The sequence below is a fragment of the Garra rufa genome, chromosome 6 (genome assembly GCF_049309525.1).
Source record: "Garra rufa chromosome 6, GarRuf1.0, whole genome shotgun sequence".
Taxonomy (NCBI): Eukaryota; Metazoa; Chordata; class Actinopteri; order Cypriniformes; family Cyprinidae; genus Garra; species Garra rufa.
The window spans coordinates 9,970,209-9,977,558 of record NC_133366.1 but is presented as its reverse complement, the minus strand read 5'-3'; positions in this window follow the sequence as shown (position 1 = coordinate 9,977,558).

Here is a 7,350-nt window from a genome sequence, read left to right as displayed (position 1 = left end):
ACGCTGACCCTGCGGGTACCCAGCTGCAGTGAGGGGCCTCTGGGGCTCAGGGTGGCCCACGTCCCCCTCAGAGAACCTCGCAGCTGGATGACTTGGAAATATCTTGAAGTGCTTCTTGGCATCTTGTTTCTTCTTCGGAGGTGCTCAGTGGGGAAAAGAGTGCTGTGTACTGATGTTTGCACACTGTAGTACTTAGAAAAACTTTTAGATATTGTTAACACTTTACAATAAGGTTTAATTAGTTAATGTTAGTTAATATATTAATGAACAATACATGTATTATAATATTTATTCATCTTTGTTAATGTTAGTTAATGAAAATGCAGCTGTTCATTGTTAGTTCATGTTAATTCACAGTGTAACTAATGTTTTAATGTTTAAACTTTTGATTTTAATAATGCATTAGTTAATTGTGAACCTTATTGTAGTTTTACTCATATGTTTTACTCTAAAAACTCCACAAAATAGAGTTAATAGTGTTAATATGAAGGATAGTTTGGCTTAGACAGCCTCAGCTAAATGAAAACATAATAAAGGTAAACACTCTGGCTAAAACTGGTTATATGATTTAAAGACTTGCTCACACAAGTCACAACTGAATCCCATTACCTCATTCTCAGCTGCACTGCTGTTTACAAACAAGGTTGGCACAATCCAGTTTTAGCCGGCTGAAGTAACAAAACTCATTAACATTTTATTTCTGCAGAAATTATCCAACGTTATCCAGCACAATCTATGTGTGATCCATCAAGCTGCCCGGATTCTTCACGGCCTTCTCAGATAAGAGCTGTAAATACTGGCTCAAATACAACAAATGACGTTCCACATGTCATGTTTATTTAGTCCTGCCATTAACAACACTATATAATCGTCAATTCTTGACTTTCAGTCCATGTCTGTTCGCTTTAAGGTCATCTATATACAGTTGAGGTCAAAAGTTTACATACGATTGATTCTTAATACTGTGTTGTAACCTGAATGATCCACAGCTGTTTTTTTGTTTTGTTTTTGTTTAGTGATAGTTGTTCATGAGTCCCTTGTTTGTCCTGAACAGTTAAACTGCACTGCTGTTCTTCTGAAAAATGCTTCAGATCCCACAAATTCATTGGTTTTCAGTATTTTTGTGTATTTTAACCCTTTCCAACAATGTCTGCATGATTTTGAGATCCATATTTTCTCACTGAGGACAACTGAGGGATTCATATGCAACTATTACAGAAGGTTCAAACACTCGCTGATGCTCCAGAAGGAAACACAATGCATTAAGAGTAGGAGATCAGAATAGATTTAACTTATTTTGGATTCTGAGAAACATGTAAGTATCCTCTGTAGCTTCTGAAGAGTGGTACTAAATGCATTTCCATCTGTTCAAAAGTTTTCACCCCCTGCCTCTTAATGCATTGTTTCTCCTTCTGGAGCATCATGAGTGTTTGAACCTTCTGTAATCGTTGCATATGAGTCTCTGAGTTGTCCTCAGTGTGAAAATATGGATCTCAAAACTATACAGTCATTGTTGGAAAGGGTTCAAGGGTACACAAAAATGCTGAAAACCCAAAGTTTGTGGGACCTGAAGGATTTTCCTGAAGAACAGCGGGTATGTAAACTTTTGAACAGGGTATTTTTTATAAATTCAACTATTATTTTCTTTTGTGGGCTAAATTTAAACATCTCTTATGTGAAATATCTTATTCAGGTCAGTTCTAAATAAAAAATAACATGCCTTTTGTATGATCCCTCTTATTTTGGTAAAATAATTTTGCAGATTCTGTAAGGTGTATTTAAACTTTTGACCTCAACTGTTCTAGTGTTGCCAAAACCATATTTTAACACCTTTTTTCTATTCCAGGAAAACAAACCAAAATATATTGATGACTCATCTTGCACGCACTGGTGAATACTCTTTATGTTAAATGAAACACTCCTAACTTTAATATTTTCACTTTTATCAGAAGTTGAATTCAAGGTTTTATTGCCGTTTTAATCAGCTCACGCATTCCCGTCAAACCCATGACCTTGTTGCTAATGATCTGTTGTTTGAGCCAAAATAGACTTTAAATATGTTGACTTTGAATACTGTACAACTAGCAACAGCTAGTGGAAAATCATTGTTAACAGCTATGATGTAACCTAAAATGAATACCTCGGTTTCACAGACAAGGCTTAAGCCTACTACCAGACTAAAATGTAAGTCTGAGCTGTTTTAACAGAAAGAAACTTGCACTGACCGATCTTAAAATATGACAGTGCCTTTGTTTTGTCTCAAGAGGCACACCAGTAATGTTTTTTTGTTTTGTTTTGTTAAGGCATGCTTATAAAAAATTACTTAAATGTCCTAATTGAACTAAGGCCTTATCCTGGCTTAATCTAAGCTGTCTGTCTGTGAAACCAGGCCCAAGTGTATAGAGTGCTGCAGGGAAGCCTGGTATTTTTGTAGGCCAAAACTGAATTAGTATTTTAGCATATTGTTCCAATGTCCCAAAGTCTATGTGTTTGTTAATGGCTTTTTGGTTAATTGTGGTTTGCACAAGCTCAAGATATTTTCATGTTTTATTCTAAAAGTTAGTTGGTAATAGGTGGTGGTTTTTTGGGAGTAATTGAAGGTAAACTCATGTCTTCACTAGTCCACTTTCACAACCTTGTTGTGTTTATAATCACTTTGCGAGCTATTCTTACTTAAACTTTCAGGGAAAATTTTACTCACCTCTTTGTCATCCAAGATGTTCATCTCTTTCTTTCTTCAGTCGTAAAGAAATTATGTTTCTTGAGGAAAATATTTCAGGAATTATCTCCATATAGTGGACTTCAATGGTGCCCCCGAGTTTGAACTTCCAAAGTTCAGTTTAAATGCAGCTTCAAATGGCTCTAAACGATCCCAGCTGAGGAAGAAGGGTCTTATCTAGTGAAATGATTGGTCATTTTCGAAACAAATTGACAATTTATATACTTTTATCCTTAAATGTTCATCTGGTCTCGTCTCTGTGATGAGCATGCAAAGTCTGTGTAAGCCGGTTCAAGACAGTTAGGGTATGTCAAAAAACTCCCATCTCGTTTTCTTCTTCAACTTTAAAATTGCCCTACATCGTTGTTTTACTTTTTTATAAAGGGCGTTTGATCTTCTTTGCATGTTCATTTTGTAAACACCGGGTCGGTACTTCTGCAGCGATGTAGGAAAATTTTGAAGTTGGGAAAGAAAACGAGATGGGAGTTTTTCAACATACCCTAACTGTCTTGAACTGGAATACACAGTTCACGTAGAGACAAGACAAGCATTAAAGGTTAAAAAGCATATAAATTGTCAGTTTGTTTCAATAATGACTGATCGTTTTGCCCTTCCTTTAATGGGATTGTTTAGAGCCCTTTGAAGCTGCATTTAATCTGCATTTTGGAAGTTCAAACTCCACCATTGATGTCAATTATATGGAGAGAAATCCTGAAATGTTTTCCTCAAGAAACAATTTCTTATCGACTGAAGAAAGAAAGACATGAACATCTTGGATGACAATGGGATGAGTAAACTATCTGTAAATTTTTGTTCTGGAAGTGAACTACTCCTTTAATGGTGGTGATATTGCAATTGTGGTGTAGTTTATTTATAGCCCTTTTACATCTGATGAATGTATTTAGGCTTCAAAATTAATAAAAGTTGTGATCATTTGTGAAGGTGATCCTGAAGAACAAAACTTGTAAGAATCATAAGCTTGTGTTGTTCACAGAGCTTATTTTCTGCAAAAGCCAATGGAAAAATCCTATTGTGTTTTGGTTGAGGAAACCAGGGTGATGCAAACTTCTGGGTTGGCCTGCAAAAAAGCACACTATTGGCTTTTTTTCTTAAAAAAAAAAGTTGTTCGATGTGCCTGCCTCTGAACATACGGTTTTAATATGAAGCATGTCAACTGGAAGGAAAAAGCTCTTTTTCAACAATTCTCTATTCTCTAATTAATGTTATATCTAATCAATCTGTTTGTCATTCTGAAATGATATGAGCTAGTGAATGATGTATTTGCACACTGGTTGTACGCACACACTCTACGATTTCGACACTGGGATAATGATGAGTGGGTTGACGGCGTTTTACAATGTTTGTGTGCATGTTACAGCCGCCTGGAGGGTAAAAGTGTTCCACAGGTGGAAATCTGAAAAACCTCCAGCACACACATATATGAATCAACATGGGGGAGGGGTTCGCTTTCAATTTATTGCCCTTGCCAATCTTGTTTTAGCGTTCTTATGACCTCATGTCTAGGAAAGGGTTGTTTTCTGCTGTCTGTTTCGCTCTCTTGCACACACACACATTGATCTAATCTTACGGCCATGTGTCATGTACGGTAATACGTGGGCACGCTGGCACACTTCCAGGCTGCTTGTTTCATATTTATGCACACCATTAGTCAAACAGTTGAACGCACATACTTATTCTTTTTATTTTTATTTTTTTACAGTTTTCCGTATTTTAGAAAGTGAAAACTGCAAAGCACAGATAGTCAATCTCATAGTTGTGGTCAGTAATGTTACACAAAAAAAGTGCTCAGCGAGGCTGCAAAGTGCATTTATTTGATCAAAAATGTAGTAAAAATGGTAATATTGTCAAAAACTGTTATAGTTTAAAATAACTGTTTTCTAGTGTTGCAAAATAATTAATTCCTGTGATGCAAAGCTGAATTACTCCAGTCATCAGTGTCACATGATCCTTCAGAAATCTTTCTAATATGCTGATTTAATAGCAATGAATAGTTAATGAAGTTAATTAAAACAGCATTTACTTAAAAAATTAATAATTTGTAACACTTAGCAATTTAATGCAACCTTGCATTTTAAGATTATGGAGAATGTCGAGATTTTGACAGGTACTGTATGTAATATGTTTATATGACTGTGCACACTGAAGTGTGCTACGCCTACTCTCTCTTTGTTTTCTGTTTTGACTGTTGACAGTAAGCTGTCAGTAAACAGTAGGTGATGAACAGAAAGCAATTTGTTCGACAACGAAACCTCTTGAGCGTCATTAGGAATTACATAGCAGCCAACCTGTGTAAAATTATGTATGAGTAATAAAAGATGGTGTAGAAAACACACAATACAAAATGTAATGCTAAACTGTCTTCTCAATACCTGTTAGCACTATAGCTGTAACCAGTGAACTGATGACAGGAGAGGTCAAATAATAAGTAAAGTCAACGTAAGAGTCAACTAAGACAGTTTACTTTCTTTGCCATGTTACGCCCATAAAATGATTATCTTTTTTGCCTTTAAGGACCTATTATTACAAGATGTAATATAGATGTCCCCAGAATGTGTCTGTAAAGTTTCAGCTCGAAATACCCCACAGATCATTTGTTATATCATTTTAAAAAATGCCTATTTTGAGTGGAAGCAGAAACATGCCGTTTTTGTGCATGGCTCTTTAAATGCAAATGAGTTGCTGCTCCCCGCCCCCTTTTCCAGAATAGAGCTGTGCCTTTACAGCTCGTACCTCAGATACTCTGCTAAAAAACATCTTTTTGGCCTCAATTATAATGTCTATCACGCTGAAATCATGCGTTTTAAAGCCGTATCAGTTTAAACATCTGATATGTTTTTCTGAGCGCATACATCCAAAGCACGCGCTTTGGATTAAAAAAAATGCCTATTTTGAGTAGATACTCTGCTAAAAAACATCTTTTTGGCCTCAATTATAATGTCTATCGCACTGAAATCATGCGTTTTAAAGCTGTATCAGTTTAAACATCTGATATTTTTTTCTGAGCGCATACATCCAAGATGTCCTCAGAATGTGTTTGTGAGGTAACACCCAACAGATCATTTATTATATAATTTTTAAAAATGGCTATTTTGAGTGGAAGCAGAAACATGTCTCTTTAAATCCAGATGAGATGCTGCTCCCCGCCCCTTTTCCAGAATAGGGCTGTGCCTTTACAGCTCGTACCTCAGATACTCTGCTAAAAAACATCTGTTTGGCTTTAATTGTCATGTCTATTGTACTGAAATCATGCATTTGAATGCTTTATCAGTTTAAACATCTGATATGTTTTTCTGAGCGAACACATCCAAATCATGCGCTGCGGATTGTAAAAAAAAAAAGCCTATTCTGAGTGGAAGCAGAAACATGCTGTTTTCATGCATGGCTCTTTAAATGCAAATGAGCTGCTGCTCCCTGCCCCGTTTTCTATAATAGGGCTGAGGGCACATATCCGAAGCACGCACACAGAAAGCAGCTGTGACACAGCATGTGAGTACTAAACTAAGTTCTCTTTCATGTTTTATTGCGCTTAAACTGTCAAATAAACACAAGTCGGTTGTTACAGTCGGTTATGTCTGTGAAGGTAAACGGCTAGGAAAGAAATTTCATATTTATATTACATCTGTGTGGCATCAGGGTAATATGCAGTGAATAAATCAATAAATCCACTGCTCTCTTGTCTCTCAGTGACAGAACAGTTAGCATGCTTTGCTCAAACTTTTGCCATGGCGTTAGAACTGGTACATCGCTGTCACTTGCTAAATAAAATGATGGAGCCGTGGGTGGAAACGTGCAGATTAAGGGGCAGACATATTATAATAAGATCCCCTGTTTACATTACCGGGGGACCGAAATCTGAGCGTCTTGTTTTTTTACATGCTTGCAGAGAAAGGCTTATCAAAACAAATTTACTGGGTTGTCCTTTTTCACATTTTCTTGGTTGCACCGGGGACCCGATTATAGCACTTAAACATGGAAAGAGTCGGATTTTCATGATGTGTCACGTTAAACAAGCATATTTGGTAGTGTGTAGAAAATACTGGTTTCATAAAACAGCATTTCACTTGTTTATAGTGCTGGACGGAACTATTTGTGGCCTATCCATTGTAGTTTTTAAAGTATCAACTAATTGTCTGTCTTTGCATTGATGTTTTTCACACTTCACAACTCAAACAGCTTGAGCTTCCAGACTTCTCAGTCAGTTTTCCACAGTTTTTGTCTGGGAAATTTTGGTGGAGAGGCCAAATGTCAGGCATGCGGAGGGAGTCAGTGACACTCCATCTCAAAACCACAGTGGGCCTTACTGATAATTTTGCACAATTCTGCCTCCTCCCTGTATTGTCTATAAAAGAGACAGAGAGAGAGAAGTACCACTTTTATTTTCAGGAAGGAAACACATCTGTGGAACTGTAACAGAGACAGAAAAGCGGAATCTGTCAGGAACATTTAAATTTAGATGCCCTTCGCTCCCAAAACACGCACGTACGCCCACGTCTATGCCGTTTCTTCAAAACATCAGTCTCCTCGAAATTACTCAATTAAAATACTACAACAACTACTATGATTACATCAGGGTACAAGACCTCAGACAATTAAATATAATGAGCTCTCTT